This window comes from Heterocephalus glaber, unplaced genomic scaffold, assembly GCF_053883595.1.
Source record: "Heterocephalus glaber isolate CG9 unplaced genomic scaffold, H.glaber_assembly_v1.0 deba00001608, whole genome shotgun sequence".
NCBI lineage: Eukaryota > Metazoa > Chordata > Mammalia > Rodentia > Bathyergidae > Heterocephalus > Heterocephalus glaber.
Window position 1 is genome coordinate 40,892,221 of NW_028258379.1, and position 14,705 is coordinate 40,906,925.

General features: G+C 58.9%; 1 long non-coding RNA gene across 3 annotated transcripts; it reads right to left on the bottom strand.

Moving 5' to 3' along the window:
• Positions 1 to 1,022: 1,022 nt before the first annotated feature.
• Positions 1,023 to 10,590, bottom strand: LOC147822884 (uncharacterized). 3 transcript variants are annotated; one of them, XR_015445189.1, is made up of 3 exons: positions 8,463 to 10,582; positions 5,885 to 8,061; positions 1,023 to 5,741 (listed from the first exon to the last, which is right to left on the bottom strand). It is a non-coding gene; the product is annotated as an uncharacterized LOC147822884 (long non-coding RNA). The 3 variants fall into 3 exon arrangements; XR_015445188.1 differs by having other exon boundaries at positions 5,885 to 6,647; positions 6,760 to 10,573; XR_015445187.1 differs by having other exon boundaries at positions 5,885 to 10,590.
• Between the last annotated feature and the right edge of the window lie 4,115 nt (positions 10,591 to 14,705).

Consider the following 14,705-nt stretch of genomic DNA (forward strand, 5'->3'; position numbering starts at 1 on the left):
CTGCAGAGTGTTGTGAGATTCGCTCATGAGGTTGTGAGTATCTGTAGTCAATGTTGACATGTTTAAGAAACTGGGGTTGGTCTTTTAAGCAGACCCAACAAAATCTCGTGTCATGGAGATTTAAAGCCCACCATCAATGTTTAAAAGGCAATGTGTTAGCCCAGTGTGGTGGTACACATCTGTAATCCCAGCTACTTGGAAGACTGAGACAAGAGAATCACAAGTTCAAGTCCAGCCTAGGCAACTTAGTGCTTGAGGATATCCTGTCTCAAACTTTAAAAAATAAAATTAAAAAGGCTGAGTGTCTATCTCAATGTGAAGGCCATGGGTTTAACTCCCAGTATCCCACCCCACACACACACATATACACACACGGAGCTCTTTAATAGTCATCTTTTTTTCTCCTTTACTTTATATTTCCATTCCAACAGAATTGTGTACTTTGCACTGGAAAATCATTCACTAACACCTCACCATACATCTCTGCAATTAAAATCCCCACCTGATAGTTAGAAGCTCAGATGACGGTGGTTAGACGTGGCACCTTGGGGAGGTGACAGATTAGGTAAGGTCCTCAGCAGAGTCTGGCAGTGAATCCTGTGACTCCCTAGGAAGAGAAGACAAAGGGACCCACGCATACTCCCTGCAAGTCGGCCACAGCATGACGCTGTCCCTCGATCGATCGATCGTAGATCTCAGAGCCACTAGCCAAAGTCAGCTTCTTGCCATTAAAATGAACCAATTTCGGGCTGGAGATACAGCTCAGTGGCAGAGCAGTGCTTGTCTAACAGGGACGGAGCCCTGGGCTCCATCCCCAGCATAGGAGGAGAGCCAGAGAGACAGAGACAGAGAGGAGAATGGAGATCTGCAGTATAGAGTGTGTAAGTTGAAATGTCACTTTTTATCCTTTATTTTCTGAAGTTCTTCATTATCTGTACATTTTTCTGTTGGCTTCACTTATTTTTTACAATTATTAGCTCACACCTCATCCAAGCACAGATCCAAATATAAATAATTTGCTATCATTTTTTAAACTGTTTAATCACTTTAATGTGTACATACTTATTCACAAAATTTATACAGCTTATGCGATGTCAAACTAGCACATTACATACATACGACACTTTAGCAGCTGGCCTGAAATGTTAAGAACATCCTCAGAAAAGCACATCATCTGTGCTGCAGTCATAAGCGTCATCCTCTTCCGTCTTCTCATCCAAGGTAACGTAAGATCTTCCTGCTGCAGACCCCTCCGGCAGGGCCACTTTCCCCCACAGGGGACAGGCTGAGATGCTTTCCTGGTCCCCTGTCGCCTCGCCTGGAGTCCGGGCGCGTCTTTTCCTGCCTTATCCCCTCTGCCAGGCCCGAGGACCCGGAGCTGCGCTGCGGGCGCGTTGCTCTTGCACTTGGCCCTTTGAGTAGCGGGCGCCGAGCCTCTCCGGTCTCCCGGGCCGCAGCGGAGGCCGAGCCGCGCAGCTCCGCCGGGAATAGGCGTGGACTCGAGTCTCCGCCGGCCCCGGGCTGCGGTGCCCTTGCGAGGGCGGCGCCCCGGGTGGGGCCCTGGCGGGAAGCTGGGCGGGACTGGGGGCGGGATCAGGCCCCGCCCCGCGGCCGCTCCCAAGTCGGCGACGAGGGCAGCACCGCCGCGCGCCACCAGAGGGCGCTACCCCTCGCGTCCCCGGCCCTGCCCTGCCCTGCCGCGCCCCGAGGCTGGCCCGAAGCCCGGAGAGGCTGCTGCCCCGGGCTCGCCCGACTCAAAGGCCCCGTCTGAGCCCCCGGGGCGGCGCTCCGGCCTCCGGAGAACGAGCGCCCGGACCTGCTCACGGCTTCTCCGCGTGCCACTCGCTACAGTCTATCTCTTGGTTTCTTTTTTATTTGTTCCCCAGTACTGGGAATCAAACCCAGGGCCATCACTGAGCTACCCCCTCGCCCTTCTTTATTTTTTATTTTGGGACAAGGTCTCACTACGTCGCCCAGGCTAGACTCAAACTTTCGATCCTCCTGCCTCCGCCTCCCAGAGTGTGGGGATTACAGGTGTGCACCACCTCACCCAGCCATATTTAAATTTTTTTTATCTTCATTTTAAAACATTTTTCATTGTTTATTCACTCTGTGTTCTCTTTGTTTTGATTTCTAAATAATTTTTCAGTTACTTATTACGTTTTCTTTTTTTTCTTTGAGACAGGGTCTCACTATGCAGTCCAGCCTGGCCTTGAATTCACTGTGTAGCCCAGGCTGTCCTTGAACTCGAGGCAATTCTCCTCCCTCAGCCTCCCTAGTGCTGGGACTACAGGCGTGCACCGCCACACCCAGCCTTCTCACTCTTTTCTGTAGTCCCACCTCCTTTTTGAGCTTTTCTAGTCCTGATTTATCCTATTGTTTTTTCTGCTGTGTTGTGGTTGCTGTAGAACAATTCGGGCCCAGTGTGTGAGGCCTGGCCCCCAGGAGACCCGACAGGAGTTAGCAGCACGGACAGAGCCAGAGCCACGCAGGTGCTGGGGTGGGGAGGCCGGTGACAGAAGCGTGGGCTGGGACGGAGGTGACCTCACCCTGCTGGAATGCACCTGGCCTCTCAGGCGGCCTCCCCTCCCCTCCCCTCCCCCGGACCCTGTTGTCCGAGGTCCCTGAGCTGGAGATGCAGAGGTGCAGGACTTTGGGGACCACACCCAGAGCCTCCCCGACTCTGTGGTCAGAGGTGAAAAGGGACCCTGCAGGGCCCCGGAGGATCAAACACTCTGCCGTAGGAGTGACTGTTGCTCCCTCCCAGACTCGATTTATCACTCAGATTGGCCCTCAGGTCAGTCACGTGGCCGACCACCCTGACCAGGCCCTGTTCTTCCCGTGCCCTGCATGAGTTTCTGGGGACATCCTTCATTGCCCTTTATCCTTGCTTTGGCCTCTGTCAGTGAACAGCCTCGGAAGCTTCAGTGCGGGGCCTCTGCGCGAGACTCCCACGCCGAGGGCTCTCATGAAGGGCGCCCCTCTGGGCCTTCTTGGACTTTGAACTGGACTTGACTTCAAGTAATTTTTTATCCTTTGCACCGCGCCACAGTAGTGAACTACAACACACGACAGCCAAACTTTACAGATAGAGCTCTAGAAATCAAAAATTCAAAATCTCATTGATATTAAAACCTCAAACGTCACCTTATATGCACCAGGATGGCTGCTGTCAAAAAAAAAAAAAAAAGATAGATGCTGGTAAGGAGACAGAGGACCCAGAAGCCGGCACACACTCGCTGGGAGGCCGGGAGCGGCGGCCATTGTGGAACGCGGTGTTCCACAAAGCTGGAAGCAGAAGATGCGCCCAGGGGCTGCAGGAAGAAGTGGGCAGATGCGTGCAGTCCGGGTCCCGGCAGCACCTTCACAGCGGCCGCGGGCACCGCGTGTGCGCTGCAGCCCCTGCAGCCCCTCCCAGGACTGGAACTCCGGCCAGCAAGGGGCAGAGAGTTGTCACGTGCACACGGAGGGACTCGAGGATGCTGGCCCAGGGGAGGGCCGCAGCGTCACCGAAGGACACGGTGGTGCCACTCGGCCTGCGCAGCACTCGGATGTCCACAGGGACAGTGGCAGCTGGGCGGGGGAGCGGGGCTCCTGTCCAGAGTTTCAGTTTCCGGTTGGGAGCAGCAAAAGCCCTGGGCGTGGCTCTCCAGACAGCCGCTCCCCAGGCGAGGGTGCTGGTGCCCCGCCTGACCTGCGCACTGAGCACCGCTGACGCCCGCACCGGGGCCGGGGGCCAGAAGGGGACGGAGTGCAGAGAAGGTCGGAGGGCCGGGCATAGGAAGTGCGGGGCACGGAGAGAACACAGCCTGGCCTGGGATCCGGCAGGGGCAGAGGGACTGGGACCTCCCAGAACTGAGCAGAGTCCAGAAGGACCCTGAGCTCAAACAGGAAAGCAAAGGAAACCCATGCCAGAATCCGCTGTGGGACGCGGCAGGACGCGAGAGACCACGCAGGGCCGTCGGGGTGACACCGGCTCTCCCTGGTGGTGACGGAGCCGCAGCTCCAGAGCAGAGGCCCAGGCAGCAGTGAGATGGTTCAGAAGGAGCCCTAGGCCAGGGCTCTGAGGAACGCCCTTGAGGAGGGGCTGGCGGCACGTGGGGCACTCGGGAGGCTGAGGCAGGAAGATCGCCAGCCTGGGCAACTTAGTGACTTCAGAGATCCGGTCTCAAAATAAAAAATGAAAAAGCCTAAGGGTGTAGCTCTGTGTGAAGACTTGGGTTCAAGCCCAGTACTGAAGAAAATGAGCAGAGGAAGAGGGAAGGGAGGGAGAGAGGAAGGGGCAGCGATCGTGGTGAGACCACAGAGCCACGCAGCCCCGGGGGCAGCGCGGTGTGGGTCTGAGGGTGCCGCAGGCCGGCACGGCCGCTGCGGGCGGGGACAGCGCAGGAGGCGGGGGGGGGGGGGGGACAGGGCTCCCGCAGGAGCCATCTTTGGGTTTAAACGTGTACGCTGAGGCCGGGCCCAACAGAAAGCATGGAGCCGCTCTGCCTCGGCCTCCAGCAGGGCCCTTCCTCACCTGGAGCAGCAGGGCCCGCGGGAGCGACCCCAGGACCACGCGGGGCTCGGACTGGGCGGAGAGGCAGGAGAAGCGGAACCCAGAGGGGGCCGCGGGGGGCTGCTCAGGGGCGGACTGGGGACCCCACTTCGTCTGCCGGGGGCCGCCCACACAAGGGTGCGCGCACGCGCACTCGTGTACGAGCAGAGCCGAGGGCCTCCGGGCCCGGGCAGAGGCGGAGCCGCCTCCGTGCCGGCTGCCACCTCGCTCTCTGCTGCCCCCAGGAGGCCGGCGGCGGAAGTGAGGCTGGTCAGGCTGCTCCCTGAGGACGCCTGAGCCTTCTGGACAGGGGCCCGGGGCCACGCGTGAGCGAGCCACGCAGAGGGTCCCCAGCCCAGGCCGCGGCCCTGCTCACACCCGCGGACGGAGGGGACCCGCAGACTCCTAGCGGAACACAGGGCGCAGCGCTGACGCCACTGGCCGCCAGGTGCCTGCGCGAGGCCACAGCAGGGGCTTCACCTGGGGAGCCCTGCCTCCCTCCCCGTGGTGTCCTGGTTTGGATGATAAGGGGCCCCTCATCCTCTGCACAAAGGGGCCCACCGAGGCAGCCCCCCAGTGACCACAGACACCACAGACCCAGAGTCACCCAGTGGCAGGAGCGGGACCGAGGGCTCAGGTTCACGGGGATCTGGGTTCAAATCCTGCCGCCCATGCTTGGAAAGCTGCTGCCTCTCAGACCTGGGTTCCCTCTCTGTAAAGAGGAGGACCCGGTCCCCAGAGGGGCCTCAGTGGGCACAGATGCCTGGCTGTCCACACTCGCTGTCCTCAGCCAGGCCGGAGGCTGCACAGGAAGCTCAGGACTGAACCAGGGGTGTGGCGGGTGCTCCGCTCCTGGGCTCTGGAGCCCTCCCAGCCCTCAGCCCCGCTCTCACTTCCTCCCAGAGTGAGCACAGCTGTGCAAACCGCATGTCACCACAGCTCAGCAGGACCCTCATCCCCACCGGGCCTGTGTGTGCCTGGCCCACCCTGCCGGCCCACAGACCCAAAGCCTGGCGGCAGCCCCTCCCCTCACCCCTTCCCAAGCCGCCTTGGCTGCTTGGTTGCATCCACTGATTTCCCTGTGCACACTCACACACATGCACACGTGCGTGACAAGGACTGTGCTGAGCTGTGCATCCCTCTGTATTTGCAGGACCGAGCTTTGCACTCGTCATTTGGGGTCACTTCTCTGCTGCCTTGTGACCTGCGGATAATGAGAGTCACGTGAGGTGGTCATGTGAAGTGCAGAAGCCCAAGCGGGTCCCTGCCACCACACCAGGCCCTTGTCCGCTCCCCACACGTCCTCCCACTGTCCCTTTGCCTGCCACAGGTGCTCTTCTGTCTCACCTTCCTCAGGACCCGGAGGTTCGGCCCTGTCTGGAGTGAGGATCTCTCTCCTGCTGGAAGCCCAAAGGGTTTCACCTAGGAATTCGGGGAGGTTCAATATCAGAATCAATCGACGTGCATCCCAGGCAAATAAATCGAGGGACAAAGAGCACATCATTCTCTGAAGAGATGCATTTGTGGCTTTTCTAAAATCTAGGAAATACGGACAAATGAAACATTTCTATTTTGGTAAAATTGTTCACCAAGAATCCACCACAAAAGTACATTTAGGAAAATGGATTGGTGGTGGCCAGGGACTTGGGGGAGCCCAGGACATTCGGAGAGCAATGAGACTTCACAGTGGCATTGGAATGGCAGAGGCCTGAGCCTCAGTGCCTGTCACTCCTGAGCCCCAGGGGCCAGCAGGCTGCAAGGGGCTCCATCCATGCAGCAGAGCGGCTGCCCTCGGTCACTTCGGGAGGAGCAGGGTCTACAAGCTAAAGCCTGGAACTAAAAACAAGGAGAGCACACAGGGGCGCTGTGTCTCCCTGGCTGAGGGTTCACAGCCCCGATGCAGTTCCCCAGGGGTGCAGAGGCAGGCATAGGTGCTAGGTTCGGGTTCCAGTGACCAAGGGCAGGGCTGGACTAGGGCATAGACGTCAGCACCAGCTCTTGTTAGTGTGAACCAGACAGAAGGCCGCGTAGCCATGTCCCCACAGGGTCGGTGCGCACCAAGGGCCCGTCTGTCTTCTGTCACTGTCACAGAATACCCAAGGCTGAGCACCTAATAGAGAAAAGAAGCTGTGGGCCGGGGATTTAGCTCAGTGGTTCTGCTGCCTGCCTCAAAAGCGCAAGGTCCATTCAATCCCCAGCACCAAAAAAAAAAAGAAGCTTACTGAGCTCACAGCTGTGGAGGCTGGAAGTCTGTGCTTGGTCAGGCCTGGGCAGCAGCTGTGCAGCCTGTGGTGCAGGCCCGTGGCTGCATCACAATATGGTGGAGAAACAAGGAAGTCAGCAGCCAAAAGCAAGACAGGGCCAGCCCACGGGGCGGCCTTGCTTTACAGCACCGCACTCATGACGATGGCCCGGATCCCTGGAGAGTGACCCGAATCCCACCAAGAGTGTCACCCTGGGCCCAGGTGTCAGCCTCTGTCCGATGCTGTCAGGAAACAGCTTACAAGAAGGACAGGACCCAAGCAGGCCCCGGCACACGCGCGCACACACACACGCGTGCTCACTGGATGGCACCCGCTGTCCCCTCCCACCCCTTGCAGTGGGGCAAATGGTGACCTGAGTACCAGAAGGCCTTCGTCCACATGGGCCAGGTGGCCCTGGGTGACCCTGGAGCAATGGCACCCCAGCCGGGCAGGTGACCAAGGCCCAGGCTGGTGGCCAGAAGACTCGAGAGCATCTCAGGCTGCACACAATGAGGGGCCGGGGCCTCCAGGGTGGGACACACGGCGTTTCCAGCCTTGTCGAGGAGACTCAGTGCCTTCGCTGTGTGGAGTTGTAGCTCAAAACAGCTCAAGACACAGTCACTGCTTAAAAATTCAGAAAATGTGGACAAACCAAAGGAACACTGACTCACCATGGCCGTGCCGGCAGGTACTGTGGTCCCTCAGCTGCTCCGCACAGCAGAGGCACTGGGAGGGCTCTCATGGGCACTCCGCCCCATCCGGCCCACGGCTCCCTAACAGCAGGGCCAGCGCAGGCAGTGGCTGAGAGGCCCCCAGTTGGCTGAATCACCCAGCTGTTTTCCCACATGCCGGCACCTGCCGTTGGAAATTCCGTCTCCCTGGGGCATCTCCTGCAGCCTAGGTCTGTGATCGCCTCCCAGCCTATTGCCTGGAAAGGGCAGACCCTCGGCAAGGAAGTAGCAAGTCACCCTCAAGAGCCCTTACCTTGGAATTTTCTTTGTTTTGTTTTGTTTTTGCAGTGCTGAGGGTTGGACTCGGGGCTGCTCTGCCACTGAGTCACCTCCTCACCCCTTTCTGGTTTTTTATTTTGAGACAGGATCTCACTAATTGCTCAGGATGAGCTCACTTACCACCTTCCTGCCTCAGCCTTCCCAATAGCTGAGATACCAGGTGTGCACCGCCACACTCTTCTGAGTTGTACACCCTCGAGGGTTTTTCTCTTAGTTGGAACATTCCCGAGATCACAAATGACCTCCTTGACTCCTGGTCCATCCTGTAGTCCTTTAGATAAACATTTTCTTTCTACTTACGTTGGATTTTTTTCACCAAGAAACAGGTTAGCAAGTGCTAACCAAATGTTCCTGTTACGTGAAGCCCACCAAGTGTTGCAGAAACACTGAAGATGACTGGTTAGGAGGCCCAGGGACACGAGCTTGTCACTCTTTATCCCCTTTCCCTGGAGTAGTTGACTCAGAATTAACATCTGAACCTTTTAAGGAGGGGTTTTTTAGAAGTTACAAAACTGGTAAAAAGAGAGAACAAAGAATGACTTACAAAGAGGAATTTTGCACAATAAAGCCAATATTAGTAAAGTTTCCACAAAACAACAGGACTGGTGATCAGGACTGCTGCCTTCGGGCCCCCTGGACCTACTTAGGGTCTTAGTGATGTGTGGAGCTCACCCCAAATCCGCAGACGTGCAGGGAACAGCAAGAGGTGGCCAACAGCCAGCAGAAGCGGCTGGCGGGAGCCAGAGGACAAAGCAAATGAATACAGCAACCGGAATACTGTACTGAGCCCAGCAAAAGTATCCTTCAAGATGAAAGTGAAACAAAGACTTTACAGACAAGCAAAAAAACAGAGGAACCCATCTCGGATAGCTCTAGACTGAAAGGAAGGCTGAAAGAGAAGCAAGTAGGCAAAAGGAAACGATCCCAGATGCAAAGCTGAGTGCGGAGAGCACCTAAAGAACACCAGGAAGGATGAGCCTGGTGAGCCTCACGGCTCACAGATGTGCCGAGAGAATCTGCAATATCCTGGAGAGGTTAGGTATGTGTGAGACTTCACATAACGATGACCACAGCAGAAGGCGGGTGTCTGCCGCACACTCAGCAGCAGAGCTCAAAGGACTGGTGCACGTGCAGTGTACCTGGGCCCCACAAGCCCACAGCAGGGGTGATGACACCTCGGAAAGCAGGCGCAAGCCTGGGGACGCCTCACTGCCCAGTGCCAGTGAGCACACGGAAAGGTGCCCAGCTCAGTCGCCATCGTGGGACCCACCAGGTCACACAGCCCGAGACAGGTCAACATGAGGAGGTAAAACTCCCGACTGTCAGCACGGTGCAGAGCTCCTGAGGGCGCTAGCAGCATCGAGAGCCAGTTCAGCAGGGGTGGGAGCGGTGGCTGGTGCCTATTAACCCACAACCTGCCCAACAGAAACGTGCACAGATGTTCACCAGCACTGCGCCTTGTGCTCCATGGCAACAGCTCGTCAACGATGGGCCACAGGTGTCACTGTGATCCCATAAACCCGGTCACCTAGCAAGGTCACCGTGCTCTTAATTTGTGTAAGCACTCGGTGATGCTCACAGGATGATGATGTTGCCTAGCAACACATGCCTCAGAGTGCACCTCCACTCGAACAATGCATCCCAGTGCTAGAAGGGCCAGGGCCACACAGAAGCCACAGCTGGAAGCCACTAGTGTGCCCGAGGGCTATAGATGGTGAGCAAGGCAGGTTTGGTGCCCCACAGCCAGGGCCACCCTCTTGGGCCTGACGCCAAGCCCAGGAGCCAGATGCAGAGTCGGGGGCAAATAACACTCCACTGTTCAGGACAGGGTGCTGGCTGGGGCCCAGAGCCTGCGGGTCCAGGGTGGCTGGGCAGGCCCTGGTCTGGGGGCTGTTGGCAGGAAGTCCTGCTTGCTTCCTGGAGACAAAGCACACACTCTGCCTGGGCCGGGTGCCGCTCCAGGATCAGCGGGCGTGGTGAGAGGTCTTCCAGTGTGACCATTCAGGCCGCTCATCCAGAAAGCAGAGGGAGACGAGGAAGCCAGAGAGGGTCTGACGTCCACCCAGGACCGAGGTGCCGGCCACCTGCCCGCTGTGGGGTCTTCCAAGCCCTTTTACTTCTTCATGGGAGACTTTCAGGAACCACCGGCTTCCATCCTGATGAAACACTTGGAATTCAGCGATTCCTTCCAATGAAAACCAAATGGAATGCAAGTTGTTGTTGTCTTTTCAAATAAAGCGTTACAGTGCTATCCCATGCCACTGCTCAACCGTCTCAGCCTTCTCTGTCTCTGGAACACGGCGTGGCCATCGTTGCTCAAGGTTGGGCTGGGTGAAAGTGACTTTCAGACCCTTCCGATGTATTTCGCTGCTCGATCTGGTGATTTGATCCCAGCTCTGACCCTCTCAGAGGTCAGGGCCAGCAGGGAGTAGGGTTCTCCTGCCTACAGGGGTGGCCTGCGGGGCTGTGAGCCAAGGTCGCCCCAGCCTCTGGGACAGGGGACGTGGGAGCTGCGGCCAGCATGAGGAGTGGTGGGTCCTGCTGTGCTGGGGGACAGCGGGTGGTCAGGAGGGAGCCTGCAGGGAGGGCCTGAGAAGCAGCTGGGGCCTGGGGGCCTGGGGCTCAGTGGGCCTCTGGGAGCCACAGCAGGGCTCCCTGGAGAGGACCACGCCCTTACGCAGCCACTGCTCCCCTCCCACTCTTCCCAAGGAGGCAGCTGGCCATGGAACTCCACTTCCTGCACTGTCCTCGCTTTCCGGAGGAGAGTGACTCAGTTCCGAAGCTGCCTACCCCACCCGACCTGGCTCCCCCTCCCCCAGCAGCTCCCTCTGGAGACTGTGTGGCTCCTGGCTCAGAGTCCCTGCTGGGGCCCCGAGCAGGGAAACCCACAGCCTGACCCCAGCCCCGGGCCCCCAGGCCTCATCCCTACCCTGTGCAGTGCAGCAGAGGGGATAGTGTGGTCAGGTAGGGCCAGAGCCGGTATCGCAGAGGGCACCATGTAGCTCAGGCTGGCCCTGGCCAGGGGAGAGGGCCGAGGGCCAGGGGCCTGGGCAGGGGCCCAGGAGGAGGAAGGCCGGGAAAACAGTCATTTCCAAAGCCAAGGCTGCCAGTGTGGACGGCTGCAGGAACCACCCAGGAACGTCCCTCAGCCCAGAACAGCACCCTGATTGCCCACAGGGGCCCTTGAAAGGCCAGAGGTGCCCTCAGCCGGGCGGGGGGCGGCCCAGGAACCTCCAACCTGCAGGAGCTCCCCCTGCAGCAGCCTCTCCTCCTCTTCCCTCCCAGGACAGGCCGCACACACCCCTGCCCCTGCCACTCGCTGTTCCAGGCAACCACTGTGCCTGCAGCTCCTGCCTCTCGTCCCACCCTCTCCCCCACAGCCCTGGGTGACAGCTGCAGAAGCAGCTCAAGGCCAGGACCCCAGCCCAGGGCCACAGGCTGAGTGCAGGGCCAGGGCAGCCAGGACCCTGACCCAGGCTGGTGCCTCTGTATCCTGAAAAGCCCTTTGAGTTGGGCCTGTGTGAGCCCAGGAGGGCTCTAGACACCAACACTCAATGGTCTCGTGGGCCCCAGGGGTCCCCCACAGCTGCACTTGAGGCCTGGTGTCCACCCAGGTCCACCGAGCTGGGACCTCTGCCAAGTTACCAGCTCCTTCCAGCCCCCTGGCTACCAGCTGCTGCCGCTTCAGCCTCGACTGCTGCATCTGTAGGTTGAGGATGGTGAGGCGCCCCTGCCCAGAAGATGGGGAGTCTGGGGTCAGGAGGGGCGCTGGGCCATTCCAAGGCCAACCCCGTGCCACAAAGCCCAGCCAGGGAGACACGCAGGCTTCTGGGCCTGGGCTCTCCCATCTGTAAAGAATGACCCTATCTGCTGGGCAGAGCCATGGAGGGCACACGGAGCCAGGCCCAACAGGGGCTCCCAGCCATCAAGACTGTATGCTGTGTGGCCACGGGCAGGGCCCACTCTGCCTTCTCTGCCCAGTGTGCTGGATGTTCTGGCCCACGGTCAGCTGTCCCACACCCCAGGATGAGGGACAGCTCCAAAGCCAGCCCACACCCACCCAATGCCAAGCACCCCGGGAGCCCTGTGGGTTCCCCTGGAGGGTCCCAGCTGGCCTGGGCCACGCTGGCCTTTGCAGAGCACACAGCTGGCTCCCTCCCGGCATGCTGTCCCCAGTCCCACCTAACCCTGACCAGTCCCACCAGCCCTGCCCACATTACCAACCAGCGTCCCTCATACCTCCCCTGTTCTTGGGGTAAAACCCACCTCCGTCCTTACTGACCCCTGACCCCCATCGGAAGTGGCCCTGCACCTGCCCCTGGACGCCAGCCTGGCCATGGCAGGGCCTCTGCCACTTGGTCTGGTCTCTGGGCCACACCTTGGTGTCTGTCTGGTCATTTTTTACTGCCAGCAGCTGGGCACTGCTGGGGGCCCCATGTACACGACCCATTAGGACCTGGAAGCCCCGGGGGCTGGATCCTGGCTCCTTAAGATGCCCAGGCAGAGAGCTTGTCAGCAGCATGGACTGGGTCACCAGCGGGCACGCCCCCAGGGACCTTCTGGCAAGTGAGGGCTCTCACCCAGCTCAGCATGCAGCCTGGGGTGGGCGCAACCAGCCACAGGACAGGCGGTGCTAGCAGTGCTCAGAGCGCACTTCCTAGGCCCCATGCACCTGGCCTGCACCCCAGACCGCACCTCCCAGCCCTGCACACTCACCCCCCAGCCCCAGGGAGGTGGGTGATGACTCAGCCCCTGAGTCAGCAGCTCCGGGAGGAGGCGGCTGCCATCCCTGTGCCAGTACAATGAGGCCCCAGAGAGGATCAGCTCTGAGCGATGGTCAGTGGGGACCCCGGCTGGAGCTGGAGTGGCCACTTCAGGGAGTGTGATACAGGGCAATAAAGGTCACTCTCAACCTGCTAGATGACAGATACGCTGAGTTCCTGGTCCCTGGAATTGAAGAATGAATTCTGAGAGTAGGAAAACTTTATTGAGAAAGATAGCTCCTGAGAGACAGGAGGGGATCCGAAAGTGGGCTACCAGTGAGCCCACTTCTCCAAGGAGGTTTTATACAGCAAAACCATTCGGTGGATACCCGCGGGTCAAAACTATGATCGACCAGTAAGACTGCAAGCATAGCTAGTTAGGTAATATTGATCCAATGGGGAGGCAGGTCATGAGCGAGGGTACAGGCAAAGAACGAGGACCTTCTTGAGGAAGGGGTGGGTCGGGAGGTCCTGGTCACCCACCAGGGTGACTGATGTCTACCTAGGCTATCTAGACATTGTTAGACCAGGGCAGGACCCCGGGGAGGTACGAAGCCTGCTCCTTCTGTCTTTATCTTAAGGCCTGGCCTCCAACAGATGTGCCTCCAGCCACAGCTAGGATGTGTTCTCCTCCTCTACACTGACTCCCTTGAGGGCCCAGCCCTGTCTGACTGCCTAGGATATTTCTACCTAACTCAGCTGTCTGCAATAAGTTCACACATACACGCACACACACTCACTCGAAGCCCACGATCAGGATCAGGAGTCAGTGGGGCCGACCCAACACCAGCCTAGGGCAGAGATATCGAGTGAGCCACGATCCACCCAGCTCATCTTGGGGCCCCTCTGACCGTGGAACCCACAAGCCCCCACCCAGCCCCAGTGGAAAGCCTGGCAGCCAAGGAAGCCCAGCTCACCGCTGACTCATCCCAGCAACCACCGAACCCCTCGGGCTGCGGTCGGGCGGTGGCACCACTGGAGGGAACGGCCTGGGATAAGGCTCCTGGGGCTGGGCCTCGAGTTGCCCTGCACCCATTGCCACACTGATGGCGCAGATGCCTGCATGTCCAATAAACAAAGCACAAAGACATGGAGGTGCCCGCAAAACACCTAGGGGTGCTTTCTTCCCACCTTCCAGACGCCAGGCACGTGGCTGCTGTGTCACTGCTGGGCTGGGGACTGGAGCGGGGGTCCAGGAAGGGCTCACTGCAGAGGGCACCCAGCACCCAGCACCACCCACCCCACCGCCCAAAGCACAGCGAGGCCCGCAGTCAGTTACAGTTACAGTCGGGGCCCTCGGGGCCCCAATGTCCCCAACACGAGCCCGTGCCTTCCAGTGCACTTTGCAAACATGGCCACCAAAGTAGGGCCTGAAAGATGAAAGGAGTAAGACACCAGCGGGGGCCACAAAGGAGGGTGCAGAGCAAACTTGGAGAGCTGCAGGTGGGGGATCTGTGGAGAGGCCCTGGAGCTGTGCCCAAGACCTTCCTCCACCACTCCTGCAGTCCCAAGGGTGAAGATCAGGGCTGGCTGAGGGCAGAGTGGAGACCTGGCCATCAGGTCTCCCTGGGCGGAGCTGAGGCAGAGATGGGAAGGGACAAGGAGGAGGCAGGGCGCCAGGAGGCACAAGGAGGGGCACTCAGGTAAAGTAAAAGAGCAGATCATGCAGGGTGTGGGGGCGCACACCTGTGATCCCACTTGGGAGGCTGAGCCAAGAGGACTGTCTCGAGTTCAAGGCCGCCCTAAACTACACAGCGAGACTCTGTCTCAAAAACCAAAACTGAGGGCTGAGCATTTAGCTCAGTGATACTGTGCCTGCCTCACAAGCACAAGGTCCTGAGTTCCATCCTAGTACCAAAAAAACACCCCAAAACAAATAGAGTAGAACTCAGGCCCAGGCTGGTCCCATCAAGTTGGGAAGAGAGCCAGGCAAGCTGGGGAGGGCCCAGGCCTTATCTAGCCACAGTCTAGCTGGAAAGCCAGAGGTTGCTTAAGAACAGGATGCTTCTTAATCAGAATGTGTGAGTTGTGCACCCAGCCCCAGGCCTCAGGAAGATGGTCCCCAGCCCAGGGGCACTGACAGCCGCTCTTGGAACCCCGACTTCCCTCCCAGGTAAGCGTAGCATCAAGTACAGGCAGGAGGTCGGGCAGC